The sequence below is a fragment of the Odocoileus virginianus genome, chromosome 24, assembly GCF_023699985.2.
Source record: "Odocoileus virginianus isolate 20LAN1187 ecotype Illinois chromosome 24, Ovbor_1.2, whole genome shotgun sequence".
In the NCBI taxonomy this organism is placed as follows: domain Eukaryota; kingdom Metazoa; phylum Chordata; class Mammalia; order Artiodactyla; family Cervidae; genus Odocoileus; species Odocoileus virginianus.
In genome coordinates this window covers 5,763,043-5,775,383 of record NC_069697.1, presented here as the reverse complement: position 1 = coordinate 5,775,383, position 12,341 = coordinate 5,763,043, and the positions used below count along the sequence as shown (strand labels likewise).

Genomic DNA, 12,341 nt, shown 5'->3' with positions numbered 1-12,341 from the left:
TCTATAGGATCATCACTGCCCTTACCTACCACTATCACCAACCCGGCTTGAATTCCTGTCCATCAGAGCCAGGCCTGATCTTCACTGATCCCTCTTCCTTCTGGTCCCTAGCAAAGACTTCTCTTTACTGGTCATTTACCCCTAAGACTCAGAGAAATTGGAAACTTAACCATCACTGAATGAATTGGTCCATGGTAGGAACCTTGAGACACTTGCTCCTTGGAAGGAAAGCTATGACAAACCTAGAAAGCATATTAAAAAGCAAAGGCATCACTTTGCTGATGAAGGTTCTTATAGTCAAAGCTACGGTTTTTCCAGTAGTCACATATGTTTCTGAGAATTGGACTATAAACAAGGCTGAGCGCTGAAGAATTGATATCTTCAAATCGTGGAGCTAGAGAAGACTCTTGAGAGTCCCGTGGATTGCAAAGACATCAAACAAGTCAATCCTAAAGGAAATAAACCCTGAATACTCATTGGAAGGACTGATGCTGAAGTTGAAGCTCTATTTGGCCAACTGCTGCAAAGAGCCAATTCACTGGAAAAGACCTTGATGCTGGGAGAGATTGAAGGCAAAAGGAGAAAAGGGCGGCAGAGGCTGAGATGGTTAGATAGCATCACTGACTCAGTGGACATGAATCTGAGCAAACGCCAAGAGATAATGAAGGACAGGGAAGCCTGGTGTGCTGCAGTCCACGGGGTCACAAAGAGTCAGACACGACTTAGAGACTGAACGACAAAAACAACAGGCACCTTGGGGTCGAAAGGCTAAGAAAAATGGTCAAACTTGCTAATAACCTTTTAAAAGTTCAGGCTTCTGTCTTCTCTTGGAAAGCTATACATAGCAATCAAAGGCAGACTCTGAGTGGAATGCATAAAATGCATTCTATGCAGTGGAATACAATAGACACACAGGTTTTCCTTCCAAAATGCCAGGCACTCAATAGAACTCTACAATACCAGCAGGGCCTGCCTCACTCATGGAAGTTGCTATCTGGCCCCAGCAGGCATTCTAATCCACAACCTTTGCCGTAGGGAGGCAAATTTTCTTACTCTTTTAAATGACACCTTCAACAATGGGTCTTAGAGAATCTCTCCTGGGGCATCAGGCTAAGTGTCCAACAGTTCGCAGGATGCACTTATCCCTTGTGAAGATTCAGACTATCATTTAGACATTAGGAATACAAAAATGGAAGGTAGTAAAATAGAAAAAGGATGTAATACAGAGATTTGGTCAAAGGAGTTAAGGATTTAAGAAAAAAAAATAAGGTACATTTGTTTACTGACCACTAACTATGGCAAGGCAGCATACTAAGTGTTTTAACGTGAATTTTTTTCTTTTTTCAGTATTTTCCAAATTTTCCTAGTGTTGCTTTATCTTCTCAGAGTCTTAATCTTGGAGATTCTGATTCACCAGGTCTGTGCTGAAGCTGGAAATGTATCTTTAACAATGACTTCTAGGGATTCTTATCATTAGGGTATTTGGTAAATATTGCATAATCTTATTTAATCTTGAAAATGAAAGTCATTCAGTTGTGTCCAACTCTTTGCAACCCCATAGACTGTAGCTCCCAGGCAAGAATACTAGAGTAGATTGCCATTTCTTTATCCAGGGGATCTTCCCGACCCAGGGATCGAATCCAGGTCTTCAGCATTGCAAGCAGACTCTTTACTGTCTAAGCCACCCAGGGAACCACTGGACCACTGAGGAAGCCCCCCTGTTAACCACTTTAAGTGTACAGTTCAGTGGCATTAGGTTGATTCACACTGTCATGTCACCATCACACTACGCATCTCCAGAATTTTTTCATTTTCCCAAACTGAAACTTCATACCCATTAAACAATAAGGCCTCATTCTCCCGTCCTCCCTCTCCCTGTAACCAACATTTTATTTCCTGTCCCTATGAATCTGATCACTTCAAGTATTTCATATAAGTGAAATCATATACCACTTGCCCTTCTGTGACTGGCCTATTTCACTTGGCATGATGTCCTCAAGGTTCCTTTATGTTGTAGCCTATGTCAGAATTTGCTCCCTTTGTAAGACTAAACAACATTCCTCTGTATGTATACGTTACATTTTTTGAGGAGCTGAATGTTAAATTTCATTTAATTTTAATTAGTTAACTTTTATTTATTTTTAATTGGGGGATGATTGCTTTACAACATTGTGTTTGTTTCTGCCATATATCAACATGAATCAGCCATAGGTATACATATGTCCCCTCCCACCTCCCACCCCATACCACTGCTCTAGGTTATCACAGAGCACTGGCTTTGATTTCCCTGCATCATACAGTAAATTTCTGTCGTATATGCCACAGTTTAAAAATCTATTCATCTGTCAGTGGACACTTAGATTTCTTCCAGCTTTTTGGCTATTGTGAATGATGCTGCTAGCTGCTATGAACATGGGTGTACAAATATCTGTTTAAGTCCTTGCTTTCAGTTCTTTGGGGTAAATAGCAAGAAGTGAAATTGCTGGATCATATAGCAATTTTATTTTTAATATTTTGAGAAACTGCCATACTCTTTTCCACAGTGGCTGCAGCATTTTATGTTCCCAACAGCAACACACAAGGATTCCAATTTCTTCATATCCCCACTCACACATGTTATGTTCTGCACTTTTTATAATGACCAATCTAATGGGTGTGAAGTGGCATCTTACTGTGATTTTGATTTGCCCACCTTGTATGTATAGGTTATTTGTAACTCTTATTTGGAGAAATGCCTACTCATTTGTCTATTTCTTTTTTTTTTTTTTTTTAAGTTTGAACATCATTATACTATTAATTGAAGTAGAAAGAGCTTGAAAATTTTTTTACTGCAAAACTTCAGTCAAATAAATGGAAATCATGGATAATAAAATGCTGCTCCTTATTTTGATTTCCTAAATCATGATTTACCCCAATTATAACTTAGGATAATTACATTGAAATTTTCCTGAAAGATAAACAGTATTAATAATGGGCTTTACAGAAACCAGTTTCTTTACAAAGTCTTGACCAACTGTTACCTGACTACGCCAGTAAGGAGAACCTTCCTTCAAAGATATTTTTAGAGAAAATTTTTGTTTCTTTGTTTGTTTTTCTTTTTAAAATCGGGAAGACTTTTCCTCTTGCGCTCAGTCTCGCTCAGCCTCCGCTTCATCTGCAGCACCTTCTGGGCAGTGCTGGCCTTCCTGTCCTCCCGGAGGCGCTTGCGAAGAGCACTCTCGCTGTCTCCTCCAGAGTTTCCTGTGTTTTAGAGGACAGACTTGAGTATCTGTCTCCTGTCAGTTTTTCCTCTTCTAGGCCTATCCTGCTCCCATTGTATTTTTCAGTCATTATTTTGGTTGGTGAATGATCAAAAACAGGACATACGTCTTCCTTAGAAAGTTCTTTCCAACGTTTCTGTATACTTGAGTCTCCTTTTATAAACTTCGCTCCTTCTACTATCGTCATGTAGGAAAATCTGAGCTGATCTGGAGTCTGAATCAGCCCCATTCGGTATTTTCTCATATTCAGGAACAGTTGTTTAATGTTAATATTGTCTCCTTTTTCTATCAGAACAAGGCAGCTGTCCACCAGAGAAAAGGTGCCCGACCGCCCAATGCCGGCACTGCAGTGAATCACCGCAGGCCCGTGCTCAGGGTTCAAGGAGCCAGATTGCCGCACTTTGAATAAGAAATTGAGAAACGAAGCTGGTGATTCAGGGACTCCAAAATCTGGCCAGGTAGTATAATGAAAGTGAGATATTGTTCTGGTTTCACCAGTCCTGGTGTTTCCTAACTGCAACAGATGGACCGTGTAATAGGACTTCACGTCCTCTGACAGGAACTTCACATTGAAGCCTGTTTCCTTAAACAGCATCTCCCGGTCATCTTTTGTAGGCCAGTACTGTGCACATTTAACCGATTCTTTCTCCACAATTCGGTTTAGCATGACAACTGCTTTGGTCTTTTGCTGCCAAACCATGAGCCAGAAATGACAACATGTATTAGGAAGTGGACCCTGGGTTAAGATGTAGCTCCTCTGTGCCTCCTCTATGTCAACTAAGCTGGCATTGATATAATCATTTTCAGCATTCTGCAGTTTAACACGACTGTGATCATATGGGCTCACATCTCCGTATCTGTTTCGATTTCTGTTTTCAGGGAACTTGGCCACTCTATGAGGATAGTCATGGGACTCACTGCGAATTTCCGAGCTCCTTCCGGAAAGCTCTGAGGGGGCGACCGCGCGCCGAGGGCGCCCAGGCAGCCGCGAGCCGGCCGCCTAGCCACGGTCCCGCGACCCTCCCAAGACCCCCGACCCTCAGCCGCTCCCTGCCCGGTCCCGGCCACGCCCGCACCCGCCTGTCTATTTCTTAATTGGGCTGTTTGCTTTCTGTTGCTGAGTTGTAATGGTTTTTCATATATTCTGAATACTAATACCTTAATCAGATATATGACTTGCAAGTACTTTTTCCCCATCCTGTGGGTTGCATTTTTACTCTGTTGATATAGTCCTATAATGTGCAAAAGCCTTTAATTTTGATGAAATCCAGTTTATTTTGTCTTTTGTTGCCTGTGCTTTCTGGCGTCATTTTTACAAAACTATTGCCAAATCCAATGTCGTGAAGCTTTTCCTCTATACCTTCTTCTAAGTGTTTTAAAGTTTTGGGTCTTATGGGTCTTTGATTCATTTTTTTTTTTTGGTTAATGTTTATGGTATAAGGGTATAAGTCCAACTTCCTTCTTTTCCAGGTACATATCCACTTTTCCAATACCATTTGTTGAAAACACTGTCCTTTCTCCATTGAATGGTCTTGGCACCCTTGTCAAAAATTATTTGACCATTTAAGCAAGAGTTTATTTCTGGCTCTATTCTTTCCCATTGGCTTAGATAGTAATCTGCCTGCAATGCAGGAGACTTGGGTTCGATTCCTGGGTTGGGAAGATCCCCTGGAGATGGGAAGGGCAACCCACTCCAGCATTCTTGCCTGGAGAATTCCACAAACAGAGGAGCCTAGCAGGCTGTAGTCTATGGGGTTTCAGAGTTGGACATGACTGAGCGACTAACACGTCCATTGCACTTCACTATGCTAGTACCGCACTATTTTTACCTTAGTTATGCAGTAAGTTTTGAGACTAGGAAGTGTGAGACTTCCAACTTTGTTTTTCTTCTTCAAGATTATTTTGACTATTCGAGGTCTTTTGAGACTACATACGAATTTTAAGATAGGCTAACCTTAGAATTCAATGTGTGATCAAGTCCTTGCTGACTCAGAATAATCAGCTCTTCATTGTGTGTTGGTGACTCAGTCGTGCCCAACTCTTTGTGACCCCACGGACTGCAGCCCATCAGGCTCCCTGTACCTGGGATTTCTCAGGCAAGAATACTGGAGTGGGTTGCCATTTCCTTCCACAGGGGATCTTCCTGACCCAGGGATAGAACCCAGGTCTCCTGCACTGTAGGCAGATTCGTTACCATCTGAATCACCAGGGAAGTCTTTTCCCCAAAATTCTCTCTAATACTGATGCTCTCTTTCAAAGAAATTTGTTCATATAAAATTTCAGTTTATGTATATCACATTCTTTCAGTGTCTGCTATATATCAGTGAAAGATTTTTTTCTTTAAATTTATGATTCCCTTCACAATCCAGTAGCATTATTATGTAATATTCAAATTTTTTCCAAGATATTACTTCCTAATGAAAAAAAGAAATCCATTATCTGAAGTTTTAAAGAAGTTTGCCATTACCATTATATGCACTAGCAACAATGTCATTGATATATATGTTATCATGCTCAACCGGACTATAATTTCCATAAATAGATCTTGTTTATGTACCACCTGATCCCAGGAAATATCTAGACCTTTCCAGGTGCAGTCTCAAAGCAACACAGGGGAATAATCATTATCATCACTCCCAGCCTTCTCTGTCTCAATAATGGCACTTTAGTCCACCAATTACTTAAACCAGAAACCTGGGAATCATCCTTGACATCTCTTTTTTCTTCATCCCTGCATTCAATTCATTGATGAGTTCTGTCCATTCTGTCTTTAAAATACATCCTAGGCCTTTCCCCTTCTCTCCATTTATACTGTCAATTCTAAATGGAAGTCCACTACCATTGTTGTCAGCTGGACAATGTATTAAGTGTGTTAATCGGTCTGCCTGTTTCCTCTTGTCTCCCTTCAATCCACTCTGCACACAGCAGCCTGAAGTCTCAGTCTCCCTCCTCATCTAACACTCAGTGGCCGCCCATGTCATTTACAAGAAAATCCAATCCCCTGAGCTTGACTCAGGTTTGAGAGGCCCTGAACTGAACCAAGCTCCTCAAACCTAAGACAGTCTATGACCATGCTCCACTGGTTTCCTAAGCTACAACCACATCACCTTCCTCTAGGTTCCTCAAACATGCCACATCCTCTCCCACAGGGGCCTCTAGAGGTGCTGGGCCCTTGTCCTGGCACAGCCTTCCCCATTTTTTCTCTTGAAATTGGCCATGTCCTATTCAGCCTTCAAATCTCTGCTCAAATGTCACTTCCCCAGAGAGACTTTTCTAACCAGCAAAGTTAAGATTGGTTTGCCATCAGCCTCCGGGTTCTCCCTCATAGCATCCTGCTGTTGTTTGTTGTTTCTGTTTCATCACTAAGTTTTGTTTGAGTCTTGTGTGACCCCGTGGAGTGTGGCTTGAAAGTGAAAATCACTCAGCCGTGTCCAGCTGTTTGTGACTCCATGGATTGTAACCTGCCGGGATCCTCTGTCCATGGGACTCTCCAGGCAAGAATACTGGAGTAGGTAGCTGTTCCCTTCTCCAGGGGATCTTCCCAACCCAGGAATTGAACACAGGTCTCCCACATTGCAAGCAAAGTCTTTACTGTCTGAGCCGCCAGGGAAGACTGTAGCTTGTCAGGCTCCTCTGTCCCTGGAGTTATTTTCCTCCAAAAATCCTCTGCAATCTGATACATTTTTGTTTACTTCTTTCTCCCCCATTATATAAATTCTAATAAGGCAAAGACTGTTTCTGATTTCATCAATCTATAACCATGCCTAGCACACTGTTGTTTAATTGTTCAGTCATGTTTGACTCTGTGAGACCACATGGACTGTAGCCTGCCAGGCTCCTCTGTCCATGGGATATCCCAGGCAAGAATATTGGTGTGCACTTCCATTTTCTTCTCCAGAGGATCTTCCTGACCCAAGGATTGAATTTGCATTTCCTGCATTGGTAGGCAGATTCTTTACCACTGAGCCGCCTTAAAAAACCTCACACATTTTAGGCCCTCATTAAAAAATTGTTAAATGAATCAAAGGACAAAAGAAGACATCAAGGCTTGAAACTAGACAGTATTATTAAAGGTAAGAGTTAAATAATTGTCTGAGCCGGAAACAGAACCATAATACTCTCCATTTTCATCTAGCACTGGAGTCATTGAATCATACTTTTCCTAAAGAATATAAAGCCTTGCTTTTCTCATAATACATGGAATGAAACTGTAAAAACTAAAGACTTTCAGAATCCAAAATGCTAATTCCAAAGCTGCTGCATTCCATCACTAATATGAACCATATACTATCAGTGCTATAGATCCAACTATTTGAGTATGACTGTTAATTCTTAATCAGTAATTATTCACAGCTATTTTCAAACTGGAAAAGAATATTTGCCACTTTACTGCATGATTCACTGATGCATAACATCAATATCATCCCTTATTTTACTGCTAAGTTCAAAATAATGAAAGTTCTAAGGAGGAGTTAATATAAGCAGCTTTCATCATACTATCATAAATATTTGTTCTGATGACTCTGGGTACTGTGGTTCATTTGTACCTATTAGACTTCTAGTTATCTCTTTGTGTTTAAATTTGAGAAATCCTGAAAAAGCGAATTTTATAAGTTCTACCAGAAATGTCAAAGATTGCATGGCAAATTGGTTTGAAGGTTTTCTATTTTATATCACTTATTAATCACAGACTGTACAAGTTTGGAAAACATAAAAGCCATAATGCTTGCATGAAGTCATAAAAATGTCTAATAAGCATTTGTATTCAACAGACTTCTTTGATTTCCAACTTTATAGAATTTCTTTAAAACTCTTCTCAGAATGGATTACTTTTCCATATTCAGTCTATGAGGAACGTTCCTGCTTAGTTATGACAACTCTTATAGTCTCCAGATGTGTATCTATCCCTTTTATAATCATTGTTTCACAGTGGTGCATATATAACCTCTTATTATACATGAACTCCTGTTCTCGCTTATTCTTATACATCATGTCCATCTTCTTCGTTAAATCATAGCCCTCTTGGGATGGAAGTCACATCTACACTTATTTCCTTTGGAACTTTCCACCCAGCCTTGCAAAAACACTCTGCCCATTGTAGCTACTTAATAAACATTGGCTCATTGCCTGAAGGAAGCAATTGACAACCCAGTCATAAAGAATTCACAGTGGTGCATAAATTTACCAATTTAATTTTTTTATGTTCCTCTGAGAGGTGATTAACAAAATATTTTCTAATCTTAGTTGAGATCAACTCTGGTAACCAGACAAGAAAAGGAATAGTGTCACTTACACTCATGGCTGGCTGAGTTGGTGACAACAGGCTTCTCAGTGTGTGAAAGTTTAACTTATATAAACTAAAGCATAAAACAATGTGCTTGTTGCTGTGGATTTTTTGAATGTGCTTCTTTCCTTACTGTCCAGATTTGTAATATATGATATCAACTTGGAAGGCATACTAACAATCATACTTCCTAAGAGAAGGAAAACATTTCCTCAAATAATACGAAAATGCAAAATATTAATAGCATGTTGCTCATTTGTCGGAGGGAGGATGGGCTTTGAATCTGGATACTCCTATATTTAGATCTTGGTTCTGCCACTTCCTCATTATGTGACCTTGCATGAGTCACTTTTTCTATCAGAGTCTTGGTTAATTCAACTGTAAGAAACATTAAAAAAAAAATTTTTAAAAACCTCCCACACAGCATTGTTATAAGGATTAAACAAGTTAGAACCTGTAAAATGTCAAGTACTGTTAGTGTGAACCAACCCCTAGCTAATATTTTTATTAAATTTTCTTCCACAACAGCTTCTATTTTGTTACAAATATTGGTTGCTAGAGAGGGAGCTGGTGAGGGGAGGAAATTATGTAATCTTTTCATGATCAGATAATAGCTGTAACAGAGAGCAATACTCCCCACGCCAATTTCTCCCCACTACTTCTCTGCCTCCTCACTACAAGCAAGGTTCATCAGCGACAGCAGTCAAAATATCAGTCTGCAGCATGCCCTGCACAACATTTATTTGCATAGTTTTCCTTTCTGTTCTTATACTACTTTCATTCTAAAACAGAAGATAGGGTTATGGCAACCTCTAGGGACTGCTTGCCAAAATCTTCAATCATTCAGGCTCATCAGTCTCAAGTCACGTCAAATGCCCCCCAAATGTCTCCTCCCAGGCCTCATACATGTCACCAGAAATCTTTATCACACAGTTTGTGTGTGCCCAGCATCCACCACCAATTCTTCTACTCATGTCCACAAATGTATTTGCTGAGTGAATAAACCTCTCTATGAAGCCTGCACTATTCTCCCCCAGAATCTATTCAATAAATCTCTTTCCTTTTTTTTCCCGTGGGCCCACCTTTCTGCTTGAATTAACCCAACCTCATTATTCTGTGATGTGTGGTTACGTGTTTCCTTGTCTTTTCATTTCTACAAGACGGTGAGCTCCATGAAGGTGAGGAGGGGGTTTCTCCCAGGAGGGGCTTGTGCCAGCTTCTCACACAGCAGTGTTTAGTGAGGACTAACAATCTGGGAATTTTTAATATGCAAGAAGGGCCATCAGAAGTGGGACTTGTGATCACACTTAGAGAAAACACTGTCAGTCACAAGAGTTAGTACCACATAAGTCTACTTTTTAATTCCCTAAAATAAGACAGATCCACCAAAACTCTTTAGTCCAGGAGTGAAAGAATGATACACTTTGGCATAAAATGTGCTGCGCTGTGCCGTGTTGCTCAGTCGTATCCGCCTCTTTGCGACCCCGTGGACTGTAGCCCGCCAGGCTCCTCTGTCCATGGGGTTCTCCAGGCAAGAATACTGGAGAGGGTTGCCATGCCCTCCTCCAGGGGATCTTCCCAACCCAGGGATAGAACCCAGGTCTCCTGCATTGCGGGTGGATTCTTTACCATCTGAGCTACCAGGAAACCCATGGTGTAAAATAATAAAGGATAATGGTGATTAGGACAAACCTGATAGAATTTTTGACCACTGTCAAGTACTGTTGCCAACACTTCCAACTTTTCAAAAGAAGTGTATTTTATATAATAAAGTGTATTTTACATATATTTTATATAATATCTCCCAAATTTTTAAATGTTGGGAACCAATTCATTTAAAAAGAATCAAAAACATTGTGCAAGCCAAGCTAAAACCATTTTGGGTCAAAGGAGACCTATAAACTGTCAGTTTTTTTAACTCTCCTGCCTGGATTGATAATAATCCTTCCTAATTATTGAGGGATAACTTTAAGCAGTGCCCCATGCTAGGAATTTCACATTAATTATATTTGTGAATGTGCCTGCCTACGATCAGAGTACCACTGATCTGGAAGACATTGACACCCACTTCTCAGATGAAGAAACTGAGCTTGCAGAATTTAAGTTACGCACATTAGATGACAACATCAAACACGTCACATTTCCACAGGCACACGCTGATTTTTGTTTGACCACAATATTAAAATAGCTTTGCGTCATGAGCAATTCCAAACATGCTATTATTTCACATCTTGCTCTCCCACTGATTTCTGAAATACCTGATCAAAGCAAAGTCAAGGTTGGAAACTGCTGCTCTGTATTCTGAAATTGCTAAAGTTTGCTATATACCCTCTGAAAACCTCACCTTAAGTTTACAACTATTAGTCTTCCAGAGAAGGAAATGGCAACCCACTCCAGTGTTCTTGCCTGGAGAATCCCAAGGACAGAGGAGCCTGGTGGGCTGCCGTCTGTGGGGTCGCACAGAGTCAGACACGACTGAAGCGACTTAGCAGCAGCGGCAGCATTAGTCTTCCAAAAGACAGTCCACCACAAATACTGAGTAGAAAAAAAATCTTAACTATCTTTATCCAAATATGAGATTGGAGCCAGGAAGAATATACAGAAACGGAGGAAAAGTGAGAAAGATGGTGCAGACATCGGGAAAAGATTAAAACTAACGTGTTGCATTCAGCAAACGTTTTTGAGTACAGACCAAATTCAAAGCTCTGTGCAAGAAGTTATTTTAAAACCCTGAAGCTAAGATGATTACAGATTCGGAAGACATTTTAAACTTAGAATCAATAGGAATTGGTGACTACTATGAAGTGGAGGGCGTGGGAGAGGGAATAATCAGAGATGACACCTCAGAAAGCAAGGCGAGGCTGGTGGAGCCATTAACCAAGATGCAGGCACGCAGGAGAGAGAGCGCAGCTTGGTGTCGAGAGCAGGAGGGATGCGCTGACCGCAGAAGCGGGGTCCCACAGGGCGCGGCGAAGCAGACAGATGAGCCGTCAGCAAGGCAAGAGAAAGCTACGGCGACCTGAGCTGGAGAACAACGACGTGGCGCCGAGGGTCTGGAGGAAGACAGCAGTTCCGGCATCTCTGCTTTCTGGGTGATAATTATGAACCACGAAAAGAAGAGTCGGAAAATCACCAAATTTCCTGGAGGGACACGGGGATGATGGCGAGGAACGGCACATTGGGAGTTGAGTCTCTATCTCCCAAAAATAGGAATCCAAATATAGGCATTTGCTGCCACAGTTTCACAGTGTCCTTCTAAAACACTTTCCTAGGGACTTCCCTGGTGGTCCATTGGCTCAGACCCCACACTCCCAAAGCCAGGGGCCTGGGTTCAATCTCTGATCAGGGAACTAGATCCTACATGCTGCAGCTAAAGACCCTGTGTGCCCTAAGACCCAGCACAGCGAAATAAATAATAAAATAATAAATATTTTAAAAACAAATAAAACACTTTCCTAGATGCTTCATACTGAATGAATTCTCACTGTAGTTCAATTTTATTGATCATTGTTTGTAGCTTAAAATGTAAGCAAGGGAAATGGGTTTTCAAACTGTGCTGTTCAAAGCCCTAAGGATTTTATGGAGGGGCTTAGGATTCAAAGACCACTGAAGGACAGAGTTCTGGGCCCTTAATCCAACCAGTGAGATTCCCTCTTGATTTGTTTTACATGATGGGCTTCTCAGATACAGGTCCCAGCTAAAAAGAATTCCAGTGTTAAGACATTTTTTTAAAAAGAAAAAAAGCTTTAAAACTCACTGAAGTATCTTGGTCAATTATAAAGTGAAAAGTAATTTGT

At 40.9% G+C, this 12,341-nt stretch overlaps 1 long non-coding RNA gene and 1 pseudogene across 1 annotated transcript in view; both read right to left on the bottom strand.

Annotated features, from left to right (window-relative positions):
- LOC139030903 (uncharacterized) overlaps positions 1-12,341 on the bottom strand; it is a 76,885-nt gene that overhangs the window by 50,861 nt on the left and 13,683 nt on the right. The gene's annotated exons all lie outside the window — the stretch shown is intronic.
- LOC110124671 (tyrosine-protein phosphatase non-receptor type 2 pseudogene) lies at positions 2,830-8,559 on the bottom strand (annotated as a pseudogene).